At 45.6% G+C, this 20,771-nt stretch overlaps 1 long non-coding RNA gene across 1 annotated transcript; it reads right to left on the bottom strand.

Annotated features, from left to right (window-relative positions):
* Positions 1-14,272: 14,272 nt before the first annotated feature.
* Positions 14,273-16,255, bottom strand: LOC147996167 (uncharacterized). Its single transcript, XR_015671300.1, has 2 exons — positions 15,793-16,255; positions 14,273-15,153 (listed from the first exon to the last, which is right to left on the bottom strand). It is a non-coding gene; the product is annotated as an uncharacterized LOC147996167 (long non-coding RNA).
* Positions 16,256-20,771: the final 4,516 nt, after the last annotated feature.

The raw sequence follows: 20,771 nt of genomic DNA, 5'->3' as shown, positions 1-20,771 counted from the left end.
TGCACACACAGAGCCGTGAATTAGCACATCGTCTCTGTTTCTTTCAGACTATGATAGTTTTATAAGGAAATTCAAGGAAAGCCTTGGAATTTTGCTTTCTTTTGATTCAGAAAATGCTAAATGTGTTTTCCCTCGGGGTATGGCAGAAAACTCCGGCATTAAATCAGGATTTTCTGATTTAAATGGACGTGGACTCTCAACTATTTTACCCATTTGAATTCTGATGGTCTGCTCTACGTATGCCTGCAGGGTCCTTCAGAGAGTGGGTATTATAAATCAAATAGAAACCCCACTTCTCTGTACTAGAACGATTATCCCTGATCCATTAGGCATAATCCCCCAAATCTTCATTTTAATCAGATGCAGTTTTATCACGCACTGTATGTTTTTAATAACCAGATCTCTGTTCATTTTAATTCAAGGTTGCTGGGAAGCCGCCATTCATAAGTCACTTGTTCTGTGCTCCCGATTTCTAACAACAGCCTAACCTTTTGTTATATCTCACTGTCAAACATACCAATCTGGTTTGATGGGATTTCATTCCACATGTGTGCACCCTCTGAGCCTACAGACTAGCAGAAATAATTGACTGCTTCTGATTGGCTTTCTTTTCAAACACCTGTACTCATTAACACCTCCAATACGTGGACAATTCTTGACAGTTGTGCTCCTCGTGAAGACCTTCTTTTCAGAGGCACAGCAAACAAGATGTGGTCTGTGGACAAAGGCTTCTCAAAAATGTGTGGATAATGGAAGCTTTTGTATACGGGCCAAGAATTCCAAAAATCCCATTTGGAGCCTGCTCAGACATGACACAGGCCACACAACATGGAAGCCCTCTTATTGTTCCAAACAAAAGCCATCCCATACTGCTTCCCACACAGAGGACATACTTACCTTTCGTGTTTTCTCTTTTACAAAGAGATAAACCTTTCCAGGTGACAGATCACACCTACAAATCAGCTGTCAATCAAAGGGTCCCCGGCACCTCATACCAAAAGTGTTGGAGGGAGGACACCATGACAGATCTAAAAACTCAAATCTTCACACAACAGAGGCATAATGAGCTGCACCCACTATAGTGAATGATATCATATATATATACATATATATGTGTGTGTGTGTGTGTGTGTGTGTGTGTAAAATTAGACAAAATTATATGTATATTATGTGATGTATAGTGAGGGACCAACAGATATCTCTGCTATCAGACACTTGAAACACTAATGATACATTTAGGTTGACAATTGTTTTCTTCTTTCTTCCTATTTTTATCTACGGAAAACCAGAGATGAGGAGGGGAAGACAATGGTGGCCATTTTAAGCCATTCTATAGGCAAGATTAGGAATTAACTTTGCAGCAGGGACCCGTTTCATATACAAAAACTACATCTCAGTACAAATTACATGTGGGAAGAAATCTGGGACTGGGGAGATAGCTCAGTGGGTAGACCACTTGCCAGGAAATCATGAGGACCAGAGTTAAAGCCCTGTAATCCATGTAAAAGCCAGATGGGCATGGGGGCTGCCTGCCTGTCATCCTAGGGTGGGGTACACTGGGACATGGAGTGCTGTGGAGTAAGTTGATGACCCTTACTAGCAAAAGGAGTCAGTGACCTGCTTTAGTGTGTAAAGTGGAGAAAGAGACCCGGCGTCAACCACAGCCCTCCACACACAGGAGAGCTCCTCACCCCACACCCAACACGCCATACGACACACCTGGGCAAGAAGAAGTAAACTCATAAAAATAAGCCTTGCATCTCTTGTACAATGTGTAATATTATCATCTTCTCCTCCATTCTTCGGCAATAGGCATGATAGTCAATAGTAGATCAATGCCCTTGCTTGTTCCTAAGGGCATACGAGACAGTTTTTGAAAAGAAATGGAACCCCTAGCTGCTCATGAAGTATTTACTCTCCTACAGGACTTTCCTACCATTCAAACTTTCTGAGAAAAACTTAACTTCCCTTTTAATATCTCTGATATGGGCATAGTATCAGGTTTCATTATAGTCTTTATCTGCAATTTCCCTATGAAGCGGAGAAACGGCTTAGCAACCAATTCTTTTAAAACAAAAAACGGGATGATAGCTTTTCATTGTTCGTAATGGTGCAATACATACAGGAGGGGAAAGGTGCTTGCTTTTGCCCATCTGAGAAAGACATTTGATACCTTTGAGGAAAAACCTCCAATGAAGCACGAGTTTCAGCAGGAAAATTGGATGTGGTCTCAGTGTGTAGGCAGGTGGCAAGAGCCCAGACTTATACAAAGTGACTCTATATAAAGTGACAGCTTATACAATGTGACTCTATAACAAAGGATCTGAACTCAGTGTTCAGTGGGCACCACGTGTCTTCTTTATTTATATAAACTCAAACTAAGACTTGTGGAGGGCTACTGAGCTTTGCCCCAAGTGCTGTGGTCTGAGCAAACGGAGTACCCATGCTCAGAGAATGGTGGACGGTTAGAAATGATGTAATGGGTTAGAAAAGAATGGCACATCTGAGGGCTCTTTTCTGTCCACTGATGTAGGCTCAGGGGATGGCGTGACAGGTTAGAAATGCATTTTGCTTCTGAGGGCATTCTATGAGACACCAACACAGCCTTGACTCTCCATTTGAAAGATTAAAGAAGTCGAAATTTCTCCTGAACTTTTACATAAAAGTCCCTGAATAATATAGAACTATAACAATTCCCTAGAGTGTTGGCTATGTGATTTAATTGTCTTATATTTTTGGTTGTGAGCCTAGCCTTTAACGGCTGAGCCATCTCTCCAGCCTGTGATTTAATTGTCTTAACGCATCCTCTTGCATGTTAGTTTGATTAAGTTTGACAAGACTACAGCCATTTTAGTCTTAACTCATATCTTTCCAGTGACCCAACACTCATTCCAAGTTCTGTAGGAAAAATAGTTATCTGAACATTTCATGCTGACCACTGATGCCTGGGCTGTTTCTTAACTGATGTTCGTCATCTTGTTAAATAATGTTTTAGAAAACCAAGCATATTGTAGTAGGTGACAGGTTATCTAAATCTAGGTAGGATTCTCCTGTCTCCCTGCTACTCAACACACACCTTTGTTTACTGGTTGAGTCAACCAGTAAAATCCTTCTTTTTTTTTTTTATTGGATAGTTCATGTATTTACATTTCAAATGTTATCTCCTTTCCCGTTCCCCCTCCCATTCCCTCTCCCCCTGCTTTTATGAGGATGCTACCCACCCTTCCACTCCCACCTCAACACACCGGCATTCCCTTACACTGGGGAAATGAGCCTTCACAGGAACAAGGGCTTCTCCTCCTATTGATGCCAGACAATGCCATCCTCTGCTATATATGCAGCTGGAGCCATGGGTCCCCTATGTGTACTCTTTGGTTGGTAGTTTAGTCCCTGGGAGCTCTGGGGTGTCTGGTTGGTTGATGTTATTGCTCTTCCTGTGGGGTGGCAAACCCCTTCAGCTCTTTCAGTCTCTTCTCTAACTCCTCCTTTGGGGTCCCCATGCTCAGTCTGATGGTTAGCTGCAAGCGTCTTAGTCTGTATCAATAAGGCCCTGTGAGAGCCTCTCAGGAGGCATCCATATTAGGCTCCTGTCAGCAAGCACTTCTTGGCATCAGCCATAGAGACTGGGTTTGGTGGCTGCATATGGGATAGATTTTGGCTCACAGTTTGCAAAAGTATGCAGTATGAGGTAGCTGGTCCTATTGCAATCAGTCAGGAAGCAGAGAGAGAACACATGATGTGGAGCTGGTCTATGTAACTTTAAAACCTATCCTACTTCCTCTATAAAGGCTCCACCTTCTAAAGGTTCCACAGCCTTCCATAAACATCAACAACACCCAGGACAAAGTGTTCAAACCCATGAGCTGATGGGGGACCTTTCACATTCAAGCCACAGCTGTTGCTAACAGATTGCAAGTGTGCTTTCCTAGCCCTGTGTCCTCTTCCTTTAGGCTCTTGGCACCGTCTTCTTTGGCGGGGGCTCTCAGATGCTGGTTTATCTGGTCTGTGAACACCAGGAACAAAGAATGATCCCTGTTACACCACGAGAGACTTAGCACTCAGAGCCAATTAAAATCATGTGAAGAATGTCATGTGAGCTATGGTAAACTGTTGAAAGTGGGATCAAGAAACATATCTAAAGTTCTACAGAAACAACAGCAGTTTAATCATTCTCATAGGCAACCTCTATTCCTGTTTTCTGTTTCATTTCTTAGACCATTTGTTACTCTTGACGTTGTATATAGTTACTTGTTGATTGGCAAATTCTTAAATACTGTCAACCTCCCTTCCCCAAAAATAGAAAGCAGATTAAGAACAGGAAGTCTTTGTGTCTGTTCACAGCAGGAAGCTGAGCGCTCAGGGCAGTGGGTGACAAGCAGAAGTGGATAAAACAGTGTTTGGGTAATGCATGGATGAGTGCCAGCCTTGTGTTGGAGTCTGCACTAGATGCCAGGAGGGCAATGAGGTGACTCTCTGTCTGCGGCTTACTTAGGCTCACCAGAAGGTGGACGTTCTACAGTCCACACACTAATATTTCCCTTCTCACACTCAGAGGAACTGTGGGCATAGCCACAGTAGAAATGTCACCAAGAGTGAAAACAGATGTGTTGCTCAAGGAGGGAGATGACCTTTGAAATACAATCTGGATCATGAGAAGGAAGAAGTCATGTGGGGGGGAGAGAATGCCCAACCAAGTCACCCATGTCTGCAATGTGCCCCTCAAGACAGAGATATTGAATCTAATGGTAAGTGTGACTGGGGGCTTGATGAGGGGATGACCCATAAAGGACATTCTCCTTGTAAATAGGACCACAGCCCTTTAATAGGCTCTCTTATCCTTCCACCTTTGTAAATGATGAGGGCACTCTCCTCTTCTGGAAGACACAACAACAAAGGCTCCATCTTGGAGACACAGAACAACCTTCATTAGACAAACAAATCTGGAGCCACCTCCATCTCAGACTTCCCAGACCCCGGAACCATGAAGCATAAATGTCTATTCTGGATCAATCTCCCTGTCTCAGTGAACTAAGGCTCCAGGGGAGGACGTCGCTTCTGGGTCAGAGAGGCCTATATGCCTAGAATAGCTTTACAGAGAGAGATGTCACAGATGTGGAGGTGTCCTACAATCGGGTATGGCAGGTGGAGGCAGGGGTTTAGCTTTTGCTGTGGTTGCAAGAGGAAGCCATTGCACTTTCCAAGCTTGGAAGTCTCAAGGTCTGATTCCTCTTTGAGACAGCACTTGTGCGCAGTCGCTGTCCCGCCTGCTGTTACCATGGAAAGCTGGAGTCTAAGGCAGAGGTGTGGGATGAACAAGTCTACTGCCTGGGGTGATGCTGTAGTACCAGACTGGTGGCAAGCACTTGGAATCCACATTCTTCTCAGAGGAAAAGACTTGAGGATAGAGTCTGAATGAGACTGAACAACTGAGTCAGGGAGTCAGTACAGAGTGGCACTTTTAGGTGGTGAATGAGTTCTCTGAGAACTTGAGTCAAAGAGAAAGTGAGAGGGATTGACCTGGGGGTTATGTCTTCCAGGGAACCGAAATCTCACCACTGGAGCAGAGGGTGGAAATGAAGAGGCTAGAGGTGCTATTAACCTGTGCTGGACGGCGATGAGAAAGCTCTTTGGGAAGGGTAGAGCGTCCAGGTGCGAGGGAAATTGGTAGCACAGTGTCTGTGGCAAAGCTGCCTGCTCTGCTCCCTTAAGAAGGAGAGGAAAGTCATGCAGATGTAGCCAGCAACAACAGTGCACAGGGCAATAACAGGCTCCATTCTCTGTATATTAGCTGCCTGTGTTCTTACTTATATGTGATGACCTACCAACAGGATTAGGAGTATTGGATGAAGCAGAGGGGAAAAGTAAAGAATTTGATTGAAAAATTTGATTCAAATGAACGAGAACACACCTATAAATATGACCACAAGTATCTGTGGGGGTGACATTCTTATTTGAAATGGGAAGAAAGTCCCTTCCTTAAGATAGCTGGCTGAAAGTGTGTAGGCTTTGGCTTAGAAGGTGTTTGCATGTTTGCATTTGACTCCCAGAAGGTGTGGTCTTCAGGGGGTTCATTTAAATAGAACGAATCAGCCAAGCACAGACTAGACACAGGATCTAGGAAGCTACTGCATTCATCAGAATCAAACCTGAGCTGGGACTGGATCACTGTCGGGGTGGGTCTCCTGCAAGGGTAACCTTCTTTGAAAGTGTCCTAGTGAGATTATAGGATGACTAGCACGAGAAACAAACATGGTTTGAAATGCCAGCAATGCTATAATTAAACTCATTCATGTCCCCTTTTGAGCCATTTGAACTGTAGTCAGGTCTAAAACTATCCTTTAGGTCTTAGTGCTTCCTGAGGTCAGGGACCATAGTCAATGCATCACCTGACGTATGCTTAGCTCCAGTAAGTGCTCAGAGCCCCTGTGTGAATGAAATGACTAATGCTCTGGAGGGGGAGAAAGTGACTGTGGCTGTGTATCAAGAGAACCATTTTGGGTAGGGTAGAACTTTGGTTTGTCCTTTAAGAGAGGTAGGTAGAAATCAGATGATGTGGGTGGTTTGTACCTACTAATATGTAAGATTTCCTCTGAAACCAAATGTTGGCAGGTGATTGAACGTCATTGATCGATTTGTTCATCCAGCAATGCACTTATCCTCGACTGTGTTCTAGGCATTGTGCTAAACTGGAAGCACATGTTGAGAAATAAAACTCATGAACTCTCTTCCTCTAGGAAGCTGATAATCGTGTGAGGAAGATGGAGGACAACTAAGTAGGTAAGCAAGTGGAAGAGGCAGAGGAAAGTCCACTTGCACTCGAGGAAGTGACTAATTGATGAAAGTCACTGGAGAGAACTTTCCTTAGGATGGCCGCTGAATCTGGATGAGAATCAGGGACCCCAGGCAGAGCATTTGCAAGGAGGTCACAAAAGGCTGATGTCCCAGTCAGGCAAGTGGCATGAAAAGCTATGAGACAGGAAACACACTGCTCTTTGGGGAACCGAAAGGAGCATTTGTACCCCAATTTGGAGGCTTGTCTTTGAGTAAAAATGAGACTCCCAAGTTGAAAGTGCTGATACACTGTAATCCTAGCACCAAGGAGTTCAAGGCCTGTCTGGGCTACATTCTGAGACCACCCTCAAAAACAAACAAACAAACAAACAAACAAACAAACAAACAAACAATAAAAGCAGGGCATGGGGTACATGAGTGGAAATCTCCTAGAATAAGGGGATGATTATCAACCTCAAAAGGACAAAGTGTCCCCGGTGACAGACATTTGGGGCCCAGTATGCATTTTAGAAGGAAAGAGGGAGGAAGTCAAGAGGAACTCAGTCAACAATCGAACCTTTGGTCATGACAGGCACAATGAGGAGGACACACAGGTTGTGATGACTTCAATGCGGAAGCCAGAGGAAGATTTCGAGAAGAAGCCTGCCAGGTAACATGCAACAGCTGCATGCACTTCATGCATGTGCAAAGGCCCCGAGATCGGCTTGCTTCTGTGCAGCTTTTCTCAGGTGTGAGAAGGCTCAGGCTCCTGTCACCATCCCCTATCCCATGAACACACCACACACCATCATGTCCAGAGCTATGTTCTACCCCCTCCTCAAAACACACACCTCGTCCAGGAAGCTGAGGTCATTGCTGGCAGACACTTCCCCTCCTCCCTCTCTTTTCTCTTTCCACAGTTCTTTCTGTCGCCCTGAACAAACGTTTTCTTTTTTTTTTTTCTTTTCTTTTTTTAGGAGCTGGGGACCGAACCCAGGGCCTTGCGCTTGCTAGGCAAGCACTCTACCACTGAGCTGAATCCCCAACCCCCTGAACAAACGTTTTCAATGCTGCTACGCTGCTAGTGGTGTCTCCTCCTCCTCTACCTCCCCAGGTGTGTACTGTAAAGAGCTGTTGCTAAGGAGGAAACCCAAATTGCCAAGAGCAGGAAACCTGCGTGAGCTAGGAGGTCAGATCAGGAAATGGGCGTAGCACACTTCACTGCCAAACCAAAGATACGGTTCAACAACCTGCTGCCAGTTTCCGGCTGTGGGGCCTGGTGGTCTCTGGTCAGGTACTCCCATCATCCTTAGCGTGCATATGCACTCCTGCTAAATTTGGAATCCAAGGCACGACATGCACATGAAATATAAGAGTTAAATGGAGAATTCGCTTCTCAAATCCAGCCCGGATCTTAATCACATTGTTATTAAAAATGCATAGTGCTATGAAATTGTTATTTAATGTAGAATTAGTAAAAGGTTCACATATATTTATATTATAGAAGGTGGTTGTCCATAACTGAATCAAGATGTGGATCCTTTGAGATAGGTCTTTTCAGCAAGAGGTGAGGGTACAGGTTGACACACCGGTCACTCATCAATCAGCAAGATCAAATGAAGGTGGCAGAGCAGTCTTCTGAACACATATCCTTAAGTCATCTCCTGAGGTTTCAGTTGCCTTCTCAGCACACGACAGCAGGCATGGAGATGGGCAGCCTGGTGGGTGAGCAGGAGTATGGTGGTTTGCCTTCAAGTCCCATCAGACTGGCCGCTCGCTGTGTTGTACTTCAGGGAGGCACCAGCATTAACGCATCCAGTTTGTCTCTGATGTGTTGATTTTCTGTCAGAAATAATAGCCTGACAGAATTAATAGCCATGGACCATGTTAACAAGATCTAAAGTCTAGCAGCCAATCACAGGCTATGTTAAAATGTGTGTGTGTGTGTGTGTGTGTGTGTGTGTGTGTGTGTGAGAGAGAGAGAGAGAGAGAGAGAGAGAGAGAGAGGTGGGGGGAGGGAGGCATACTGTCATCTTGTCATCTCTTGCTTGGATTCAGGGCTTTGGCAAAAATGGTCTTTCTTCCCTATTCTTTTACACAGCAGCAATTTAGGGCTAGAAATAGACAACTCAATTATGCTTCTCTCTCAATAATGACTATGGAGGATGTCCCTTTTCTGTGTGATTAGAACGGTTGGATTTACTGACATCAAGGAATTGAGGGAGAGGAGAGCACTGGAGAATCCCTTAAGGTGGCAAAGTTAATTTAAGGACACACAGTCTGTCATCTCATTGCTTCTCACATTTACAGCAAGGAAGTGGGCTTTCGTAATACAGAGCTGTGAGGCAGGTAAAACCCTCCAGAGAATGTTCGAGTCCACTCTGGTTCTAGTTCCACTTCTGGTAAATAGGGAAGTGTTTGGGGAGGAGAAAACCAAACACAGAAACAGACTATAGCGAGGACGGCTTCAGCCATAGCGTTTTCCGTCCTTTTCCTCCCTCACTTCATCCGTTACCCTTTCTGTGTCTTTACTTTTGGATGTGGATGCGGAGGAAGAGGAGGGAAGGGAATTATACAGTGTTGGGCTGCCAAGGGAAGGCCGCGGCTGGAGTAGCCATCGGTGCTGTCATTAGTTATGCAAGCTCTCAAGTTCAGCAACCACATTCTCCTCATCTAAGGTGGCCATGTCTGCCTCTGAGCCCCAATCTGGGTTTCTTCACTTGTCTCTGAGAAGATGACTGAAACTCTAGAAATCTTTTGGGGAGAAAACACTATCATTAACCATTTTGGGATCTAACCTTTAACCCCTGTTATATGAGGCTTTTGCTGTTGCTGTTCTTACTGATGTTGTGTGGCGGTGCTGGGACTAAAAGGGCTGGGCCCATGCTGGGGAGGCCCTTTCCCGTTTAGTTGCACCCCAGTCCCAGGTACCAGAACTTGGGTAGGCCACCTCTGTGTGTAGTTTCAGAACGTGGGCTATGATGTTGGCGGTGCTTTAAGAGCAGCCAGCTAGTTCTCAAAAGGGGAGTAACCTGGGGCGTGAAGAAGGTGGGAACACACATAGTTTAAGAAGGGTGACAACTTCCCTGTTTGCTTGTTTCTAAAACTTAGGCAAGTTTTAGCAATTTTGGGAGGGGACTGTTTGAAAGCTTCGGAACAAGCTGGTGCAATAAATTATGAAATTGGATGCAGCCAGAGACCTATGAAACACAGCATCCACCCCCGCAGAAAGATGGCTTCCTTTTGCCCTAGGAGATTGCTTGTGATGGAGAAGTTGTGTAAGATCTCTCTGCTTTACTGTAACCTATCACAAATACCCCATCAACCAAAGCCCATCCTTGCCGATCCCTACTTTTAGTGGCAGCATCAGTTGTATGTCGTTAAATATACACTCCACTCTTTTCTCCAATCACTTGTCTCAAAACTTCGTGTTTTTAAAGGTCGGAGATAATTAATTTTCAATGTTGTTTAATTAGAACAAAACCAAACATTCGAATATTTGAAAGAATGTATTTTATTCCTGCCATTACCAGAGTAGCACCTAAACCATGTCACTCAGCCATTACTAAACCTTAATTTAAAAGAAATATAATTCATAAAAGAGTATGACTTTTCAGAGTTAATAAACTTATCCTTTAATATAAATAATTAAATTTAATAAATAATATGGTTAAAAATCATCAATACTCTTCCATCTGATGGTTATATACAGAAAGCAAAGAGAAATGTGACCAGAAAGACACATAGAATGTGTCTAATTCTAAAAGTCATTTTAATGTAAGTTGCACTATATATATATTTTCACAGCAGGAATTCAAAGATATATTTTTGGAACACTTAACTATCTAGTTAAATCAGACACAACTGGAGGATCTCTTTCTAATTTTGTAGGCTCATTAAGATAAAATTTCATTTTAGGATCACCAATCTAGTTCTTTTCAAGGCATTGGAAAGTGTGTGTGTGTGTGTGTGTGTGTGTGTGTGTGTGTGTGTTTAGATTTAGAAATGCAACTTTTCATACTATCCTATTATAAAAACATATTGTTATTTTTCAGTCAATATTTTAAACAACAGCTCTCTAGTTTTCCTTAATGACTTTTTTGAAAGATATTTGTTTGATGCTCATACAAGCATAAAGTGTCATAAAGTATGTTTGAATCAAATCTACCCTGAGTTCCTTCTGCTCCATTTCCTTTACCACCCCGCACTTCACCACTTTTTCCTTTCAACTTCATGGTTTTTTGTTTTTTTTTTTAATACTCTCACTGAGTCAACTTAGTGCCACATATATGTGCATTGGCGTAATTCCTCTGCTGGAGCTCAGTTAGTTAGCTTCCCAGGATTTTCATGCCTAAAGAGAATCAGTTCTCCTTTTTCTAACAACCATCAATTGGCAATAACTCCCCAGATAGCACTTCAGTAGCCCTTCCCTTTACAAGCTGGGGTTTGGCATGGCTTGATCTTGTGCAGGTGTTGTGCTGGTCACCATGGCAGCCACGAGTTCATCAATGGACAGTGTTTCTCACAGCGCTCCTCCCCATCCTCACAGCACTCCACCCCATCCTCACAGAGCCCCTCCCCATCCTCACAGCACTCCACCCCATCCTCACAGTGCCCCTCCCCATCCTCACAGCACTCCACCCCACCCTCACAGAGCCCCTCCCCATCCTCACAGCGCTCCTCCCCATCCTCACAGCACTCCTCCCCATCCTCACAGCGCTCCTCCCCATCCTCACAGCACTCCTCCCCATCCTCACAGAGCCCCTCCCCATCCTCACAGCGCTCCTCCCCATCCTCACAGAGCCCCTCCCCATCCTCACAGCGCTCCTCCCCATCCTCACAGCACTCCTCCCCATCCTCACAGAGCCCCTCCCCATCCTCACAGCGCTCCTCCCCATCCTCACAGCACTCCTCCCCATCCTCACAGCACTCCACCCCATCCTCACAGCGCTCTTCCCCATCCTCACAGAGCCCCTCCCCATCTTCACAGTGTCCCTCCCCATCCTCACAGTGCCCCTCCCCATCCTCACAGAGCCCCTCCCCATCCTCACAGCACTCCACCCCATCCTCACAGCGCCCCTTCCCATCCTCACAGCACTCCATCCCACCCTCACAGCGCTCCTCCCCATCCTCACAGCACTCCACCCCATCCTCACAGCGCTCTTCCCCATCCTCACAGAGCCCCTCCCCATCCTCACAGAGCCCCTCCCCATCCTCACAGTGCCCCTCCCCATCCTCACAGAGCCCCTCCCCATCCTCACAGCACTCCACTCCATCCTCACAGCACTCCACCCCATCCTCACAGCACTCCACCCCATCCTCACAGCACTCCTCCCCATCCTCACAGCGCTCCACCCCATCCTCACAGCACTCCTCCCCATCCTCACAGCGCTCCACCCCATCCTCACAGCACTCCTCCCCACCCTCACAGAGCCCCTCCCCATCCTCACAGCGCTCCTCCCCATCCTCACAGAGCCCCTCCCCATCCTCACAGAGCCCCTCCCCATCCTCACAGCGCTCCACCCCACCCTCACAGCACTCCACCCCACCCTCACAGAGCCCCTCCCCATCCTCACAGCGCTCCTCCCCATCCTCACAGCGCTCCTCCCCATCCTCACAGAGCCCCTCCCCATCCTCACAGCGCTCCTCCCCATCCTCACAGCACTCCTCCCCATCCTCACAGCGCTCCTCCCCATCCTCACAGAGCCCCTCCCCATCCTCACAGTGCCCCTCCCCATCCTCACAGTGCCCCTCCCCATCCTCACAGTGCCCCTCCCCATCCTCACAGAGCCCCTCCCCATCCTCACAGCACTCCATCCCATCCTCACAGTGCCCCTCCCCATCCTCACAGTGCCCCTCCCCATCCTCACAGAGCCCCTCCCCATCCTCACAGAGCCCCTCCCCATCCTCACAGTGCCCCTCCCCATCCTCACAGAGCCCCTCCCCATCCTCACAGCACTCCACCCCATCCTCACAGAGCCCCTCCCCATTCTCTAGCTCTTAAGTTCTTTGAAGCCCATTGCTTTAAATTTTCTCTTCTTCAGTGACTGCTGCCTTGAGACATAAACATACACATTTAGATGTTTCATGAGATTGAAGAACTTTAATTCTCTTTAATCGACTCCCATCAGGCTATGGGTTTGCTTATTTGTTGGTTTGTTTTGAGGAAGGATGCCCCAGTATTGCCTAAAGTCTTGCCTGGTTTCGAGCACATGATTCTACTGTTTCAGCCTCCCCAGTAGTTAGGATTAACTAATGTAATGCTAGGATTAAATACATACCATCATGCCCAGCCTTTCCCATAATTTTAGGAACACATAGTGAGCATGTCACAATCAGTTCATCCTTTAATGTTTTAACCAATATATTTAGAAAAGATGCTGTAATAAACTCGTTTCATTAAGAAGGGATAATAGGCCCTGGTCTGGAACAGTTACCCTTGACGGCTGATGACTGAGCTTTCTGCAGTCGTGGCCCCACTGTTTGTGTTGATCTTCCTTCTTTGCCGTCCCCTGGGCTCTTATTATTCCTTAAATGGCTTCTAGAGGTCCGTGTGGCACTGCCATCCCGTCTGGGATGTTCTCACGCATTGAACACATTACAATGCACTTTGCAGAAAATTGACTCAGTAGACACCAGGGTTTCCAAAGGAGAGTTGGTAAAATCCAGTTCAAATGAATTTAATAAAACAATCGAAGTTCTTGACCAGTGTTTGGTAGGAATAGTTTATGAAATAAGTGTTATATGATTTTGCACATTTTGATTAATAAAATTGTCTTAATAGAACTCTGATGATGCGATCTTGGTATATCTATTTTCATTCTTACCAGTTTTTTCTGTGTTTGAGTGACTCTCATACCCACGCTTACGTGGGCAGCACAAACTGGACTTACTGAGTTATGGAAGAAAGAAAGGCAAGACAAGAAGCAGAGAATGACGGTGAGGTGTGAGGTGGTTGGAAAGGAAAACTGGGGAGTAGATGTGAACATATTTCAGTGTAGACGAGTGTGGAAGTCTCAGAGGAAAAGGAAGAGGAGAGAAGAGTGGGCGATAGCCCAGCTGGTAAAGGCGTGTCCTGTGACCTGTTTGAGCTCCTGGACTCACGTGGTGGAGGGAGCGAACCAAGGGAGTCCCAAAAGCTGTCTCTGACGTCCATATTCCTGTACATTCCATACCACACATGATAAATAATAAGATGTAGCTTTAAAATGATTCTTGAAGAATGACAAGTTTCAAGTGGAGATTGTCATTGACAGTTTGATTTGAGATGGCAATAATAGCGTCTGATGACTCGGCGTCTTTTTTATTTCCGGTGCTAGTGATGGCATCCCGAGCCTTAGGCATGCTCTCCGAACACTGTACCACTAAGCCACAAACCCAGGCCTCCGGAGCCTATTTTTGACATGCATGAGACATTTACCTATGTTGCCTAAAACTTTTTTTTTAGCTTTACCGATTGTGTTTTTTAAAATTGTTTGGTCTGGAAAAATTAAACGTGCCAAGACATAAATAAATTTATTTTCAAGTCAGTGAACTTAAAATAAGAAAGCCTTGCATTTTATACTACAAATCCGGTTCAACAACAACCAAATATCTGCAGAACCCGGGGAAGGCTGACCACCCGTGTTGAGGAGTCACAGCAATGCTGCTTTGCTCTGCTTATTTTTTTCTTCAGCTCCGTTGTTGCCATGGTAAATTCCTGTAGCACAGGTAGACAAATCCTATCTTCCTTTGCATCAGACAGTTCCGGAAGTGATGCGCCACCGTGGTTTTCATCAACGCCGGGACACAAAAATGACTGAGTTTCAAAAATCTGCCCATTAAAAAAAAAAAAAAAAAAAAAGAACAAATACGCTTGCAATAATTAAAAAGAACATTCTGGTTAAAAGACTTAATGAGTTTCAACCCTTGAGATTAGCCGCGTTGTTTTATTTAAAGAGGGGAGCAAGGCTCCGGGGAGCAGCATGGTAAGTCAGATGTCCACGGTGTTGCTGTGGTTTACAAAGCTGTCTGGCAGGCAATTTCATTTTAACTTCTGTGGTGCCGCCTTACTTTCCCGTCCAATTTGAGAACTCCGTTTAGATCCATCATCAGCTGAAGCGTGAGGGTGGCTGACGCAGGACTAGGTCGACAGCAGCTGAGTTTATCTTGGATGAAATCCCCACTTTCTAGAGGCATTCTGGGGCCAGCACCTCCGGGACAGCATTTATGGAGGAGGCTCTGAACTTAATTCATTTTTTTCTCTGTGTATTATTCAAAACTACATCCTGAGACGTAGTTATTTGAGTTCTGTTTTGAAAATCATTTTTAGCACTGTTAACTTCAAGCTTTTTCACAAGGAATTTTTATAAGAGAAAAAGTCCCCTTTGTAGTCAACAGCCTCTGAAATGGAAAGCAGCGCTTGACCAACATAGACTTAGAATACTGCAAATGCCACATTTGTTACATACCCGCACTGTGGGGTGGAAGCCACCATTTTTATTTGTAAAATTCAGTGCTTTCCGTGAACCCAGTTTTCATTCACCCCTAATGTGTCATCCAGACTTCTTGGGTTGCTTGTGACACCCTTGATCTAAATTTGAAGGTTCCTTCTCTGTCCCTGGGGTTCTTCTCTTCTAACCCCTGGAATGGTCTGCTTTAAACAATTGTATCCCAGCTATGTTTAAACAAGAATGTACAGATGGAGAACTGAGGCAAACAGGGTATTGATTCATACAGAAAGGGGAGGACAAAAAACCAAACAAAAAAACCAAGGCACTTTGCCTGCTTTATCAGGAAGTTCTTGGCAAACATCTTTGTCTGATTTGGTGATCTGGAAGATTGCCTAACTTTTTTTTTTCGTTTGGGTTTACAGCTGCTCTATGCCACATAGCTTTCTTGTCGACTCATTTCCTGTCTCCTGAGACTGTATCTATTCTAGGAAGAGTAAGATGTGTTCTCCACCTGGACCTACTTACCCTCCCCCTCTCCCTCCCCCTCCCTTCTTCTTCCCTCCCTCCCTCCATTCCATAGTCCACTCACCTAGCATTCATCTAGATGCTGCTTTATGCTAGGTCCTGGGAAAATACAGATGTCAGTGTCTTGAATTCGAAGCTGTATCTGAAGTCTGTGGGAGACAACGCAGTGCATCTGAACGATTGTGCTGTAGGTAAAGACTGTAGACAGACAGACAGCCTTGAAAAGTCAGACTTCTGGAGACAGAAGCAAGAAGAAACAGATTTCCACAGAATTACTTTCCTGCTTATCTTCTTTGATGTTTCCCCTCAAATCCCAATGTAGGATTGAGCTGCTGTCTGCTCATCCCTCAGGTCTCTGGAGTTCCAGGGCAGGCATTTTTAACAGACCAGGCTTGGCAAAGATTCACCACGTTTCTCTGCCAAGGGCTTTCTCTGGCAGACGGCAACAGCTGGTGCAATTGAGTCTAAGAAAGTACAGGAGGAGCCCTGCAGAACGTCCTTTTTATTACACTAATGGCTTCTTTCCTGAGATCGGCTTTTCATTGTATCGGCGCATAATTGTTTTTGCTAATGCATTTGCTCTGATCATACAAAAATCTAATTACTCTATGTAATGAATCATTAACAATTTCCTTAAATTCATTTCAGTGTTTGCATGTTGGTATTCAGTTTATGCTAATAAACCTAAAATATTCATGCTTTTAAGTCTAAGATTGCAGATGTTAAAATTTTGTCTTAGTAAATATATATTGCAGATCTGGATTTTGTAAAACGTGGAGGTGTAAACTCCTGAAGCTCATTCTGGAATATCGCATATTGCTTTCCCATCCACTTTTAAAGCAGAGGTCCTTCATCTCCTTCACACTCCACTTTCAGTTAACCAAACAGTTGACGTGTGGGCATCTGTAACTCGGGAGCGTTAACTGGTGCTTAGTAATGAAGGAAGATCAAAGTGGCTTGTCTTTTGGTCCTTCCCTTGTTGGTTTATCCACACTGAAACTCACCCTCTATCCAGATGATGAAATAGATATTAGAAATTGATATTGTTGATGAGCCATGATTGGCAGATACTGGGGGAGGGGGCGGTCCCACTCAGGGGAGAAGGGGAAGAGGGCATGGGGGAGAGACTCTATGAGGGGGGACTGGGAAGGGGAGCGGCAATTGGGATGTAAAATTTAGTTATTTAAAAAAGAAATGGATAAAAAACATTAAAAAAGAATGGATAAGTAAATCGTTAGCCTAAGAAGGGAAAATCAACTTTAACTTCTCCCCCATGGACGTGCAGCACACAGCTTTTGTTCAGTGTTGCCACTCTTGGGAACACTGAAGATGTTCTTGGGTATCCTGAGATGTCCACCACCTCTGCTAACTACCCCCACACCAGCTACCTCCCAAAGCATATGCGCTCAGTCTATTATTGCCCTCATTTCACAGATTAGAAATAGAATCTGAGAAGTGAAGCAACTGGGCCCAAGGTTCCAGTATTTCGCAGTGCTTCTCAACTGGGGTTAACCTTGTCTGGTTGAGGACATTTGGCAATGTCTGAAGACAGTTTTCACTGTCACAACCAAGCACAGGGCAGGGTGGGGGGAGGCACTGATACAATGAGGAAAGCCCAGGACACTGCTTAACATCCTATAAGGAGCAGAGCAAACCCCCACAAGAGAGGACGATCCTCTCCAGTGTGACCGCAGCGTTGTGGCTGAGAACTGTGGTATTGCAGCTGTGTGCCAAGCCCTGGGCACAGCTCTGTGAGCTGTTGCTTTCTAACAGCTGTGGTGGAGACCACTGTGTGACTACACGTCTCCTCGGCACCTGTGGGAGTGTGGCCTTGCTCTCCTGTTTGGGGCTTTGGAACTAAACTGTGGGAACTAAGAAAGCTTTGAGGAAATGTGGGTTGTCTGACATGGGCACACCCTGTCATGGGCTCAGAGCCACAGGAACAGCAAAGCCTTCCCATACTGGTCAGATCCAGAATTGGAAAGCCTTCCTCTGGTCTGAGTGCAAATATTGACAGTGTGTGTAAGTGAGAGTATTTGGGGACAGCTGACTGGTGTGTGCAAAACTTAGCAATTGTGACTTCTTCCTCCTAGAAACTTAGACTGCTCACCCACAAAGACTTCCAACCCATACTAGCAAACTCCTCCCCTTGTGCTGTACATAGTAGGTGCACTCTGTCATGGCAAGCACAGTCTATTTGATCCCAGCTTTTCTGTACACATCTGTGTGTCCTTTCTACAATTCCTTGGGCCCTAGAATACTTGTGGAGCCGCAGCCTGGACTATACACACACGTCTTAGCTGTGGCCTTGACTCTCAGCCACTGTTCAGACTCTGTTTTACAGCCAGTTCTGAGGGAATTGTACAGACACCCTCTGTCTCCTCAGCTGCTCTCAGCAGTCACGCTTAGCTCATCTGGGAACTCACTGCCTCCTCCTCTAGTTGGGGTAAGCTGCCAGGCTGTTGATAATTCTAACAGCAAAACCCCCGAACAGGAAAGCAAAGCCACACTCCCACAGGATGAATGTCTTCATATGTGCGTGTGTGTGCTCATGTGTGTCTGTATCAAAGGTCCTCATCATTCTCTCCTATCTTCTTCCCCGTTCCCAATACAGCTTTTCTTCCCAAGTTCCTCATACTTCTCTATTTTTTCATACACTGGCGCGTGTGCGCGTGCGCGCGCGCGCACACACACACACACACACACACGTTTTAATTAAAGTTGTCTGCATGAGCATCGGTGGGCATTGTTACTTGAGGAAGGACATTATACCAGTGGCTCCAGCACTGAGGACTGATTCTCCAATCCCAAGGAACCTGCCTTAGGCTCATCTGCAAGGAGTGAAGCATTATATGCCCCACCCTAAGCCATGATTGAATATTGACAGGCATCATCTTGTGAAGGTAGCCATTGCTGCTATGATGTCACGGCTGTGACCTGTCCAGAAGGCATCTTCTATCGCATTCTTTCCAAGTCATCTATTTCTTACAATTTTTCCATATTCCTTTTCTCCTCTATGCAGTCTGAGTATGAAGTGACTCATCTGCCCTCCCTTTCTCCTCATGTGCTCAGTGAGCTTCTGTATGCTCGAAGGATGTCATCCAGCTCTGGTTCTGGCTCTGATAGTCCATCCAGGCCCATGATGGTTTCTCTCCTCTCCTCTCCTCTCCTCTCCTCTCCTCTCCTCTCCTCTCCTCTCCTCTCCTCTCCTCTCCTCTCCTCTCCTCTCCTCTCCTCTCCTCTCCCCTCCCCTCCCCTCCCCTCCCCTCCCCTCCCCTCCCCTCCCCTCTCCTCTCCTCCCCTCCCCTCCCCTCTCCTCTCCTCTCCTCTCCTCTCCCCTCTCCTGTCCTCTCCTCTCCTGTCCTCTCCTGTCCTCTCCTCTCCTCCCCTCTTCTCTCTCTTTCTAAATAAAAACAGGATTTATTACAGTGGCTTACAGCTATGGTCTGGCTATTGCAACAATGGCTGTCTCCCGATGGAAAGTTCGTCTCAGCTGGTTTTCAGCATACGCTGGAATCCTAAGGAAGGCCTGGCCGTCCATATCTGTCAGTGAGCCTGAAGTAAGCCGGCAAGAGCAAGGCTTCCTTCCTTCTTCCCTGTCCTTTCCATATGCCTGCACCAGAGGGGGTGGCCCAGCTTTAAGGTGGGTCTTCTCAACCTGAGCAAATCCAGATTTAGGGGAGGTTCTTCTCTCTTCAAATGATTCTTTTAATCCTAGCACTCAGAGGCAGAGGCAGAAGCAGGGAGGGCTATGAGTTTGAGGTCAGCCTGGTCTACAGAATGAGTTCCAGGACAACCAGCGCTACATAAAAACCATGTGTAAAATAAGAAGAAAAGAAAAATCCCTCATAGGTGTGCCCACCATCCTGAGTTTTAGTTAATTCGGGATGTAGCCAAGCTGACAGCCAAGAATAGCATCACACCCCAACATATGCATGGGGTCTGAGAGTGACACGCCCTGTCAACACTTATAAAACAAATTCCTCCAGGGTCGAAGGAGAGTTGGCCCAGAATTGCTTAGCTAAACAATTCTAACTAGTAGATGTAAGGCTTTTGTAAAAAAGAAATTTGACACACTCAATGATCTGTACTTAAAGTTCCCTTTTTGAAAATTATTTTTAGTCAGTATATTTGATCAGGGTTTCTCTTCCCTTGTCCTCCCCAAGATCTTTTTTCCCCTCCTGCCCAACCTCATACTTTCACTTTCTCTTTCTTTCAAAATCTAATAGACTAATTAAAAAGATAATCCAAAATAAAACAAAGCAAACACAAATAGAGAAAAAAGGAAAAAAGGAAAAAAAGAAAAAAACCAACAAAAAAACCTCAAAGAAAATGTTCAGGAAATACATAGCCCCAACACACATACGTGAATACAAAGCCATAAAAACATAAAATTGGAAACCATGGTAGATGAGCAAAAGACAGACAGGGTTAAGAAAACATCAATGACTCCGTTTTGCGTTGGCCGTCTGCTGCTGCACACGGGGCTGCCCTTACGTGTGGTCTGTTGCCCAGAGAGACTACACTGTGTAAAACTAAGTTTTCCTTTGTGAGTGGCTGTCAGCGAGAGATAGCTTCTGGCTTAGGGAAGGACACTTGTCCACTTCCCTTCTTGGTGATGGGACTCCGTCTAGCACAGACCTTTGTAGCCCCTGCACGTACTGCCATGGTCCTTTGAGTACACGTGTGCAGCAGTCTGGCTTTGGTGAGGTCTTCTTGCCTCCTTTCCATGGTGAATTCTATCCCCGAGGGCAGTTAGCGTGTTTCTGCCTCTTCCACACAGACCTCTGAGCCCTGAAGAGAGACATTCTGTTTAGGACTTAGTGTTCCAGATCTCTCCCTCTCTGCACCTTGTTCTCATCTCCTACAGGAGGAAAACGCTCTTGCTGGCTGAACAAGACACTAAATCCATTCCCAGCAGGCGTGGCTTCTGGGTTCCCAGACAGAGTCCCATAACCAGTTTCTTTGCCTTCAACTTTCAGTCAGAACTCCTAAAACCTCTTCCTCCTTTCCTTCCTTCCTCCCTTCCTTCCTCCCTTCTTC

The sequence above is a fragment of the Rattus norvegicus genome, chromosome 2 (assembly GCF_021556685.1).
Source record: "Rattus norvegicus strain SHRSP/BbbUtx chromosome 2, alternate assembly SHRSP_T2T, whole genome shotgun sequence".
Lineage (NCBI taxonomy): Eukaryota > Metazoa > Chordata > Mammalia > Rodentia > Muridae > Rattus > Rattus norvegicus.
Note: the sequence above shows the minus strand (reverse complement) of the source record. Positions and strands in the feature narration are given on the sequence as shown.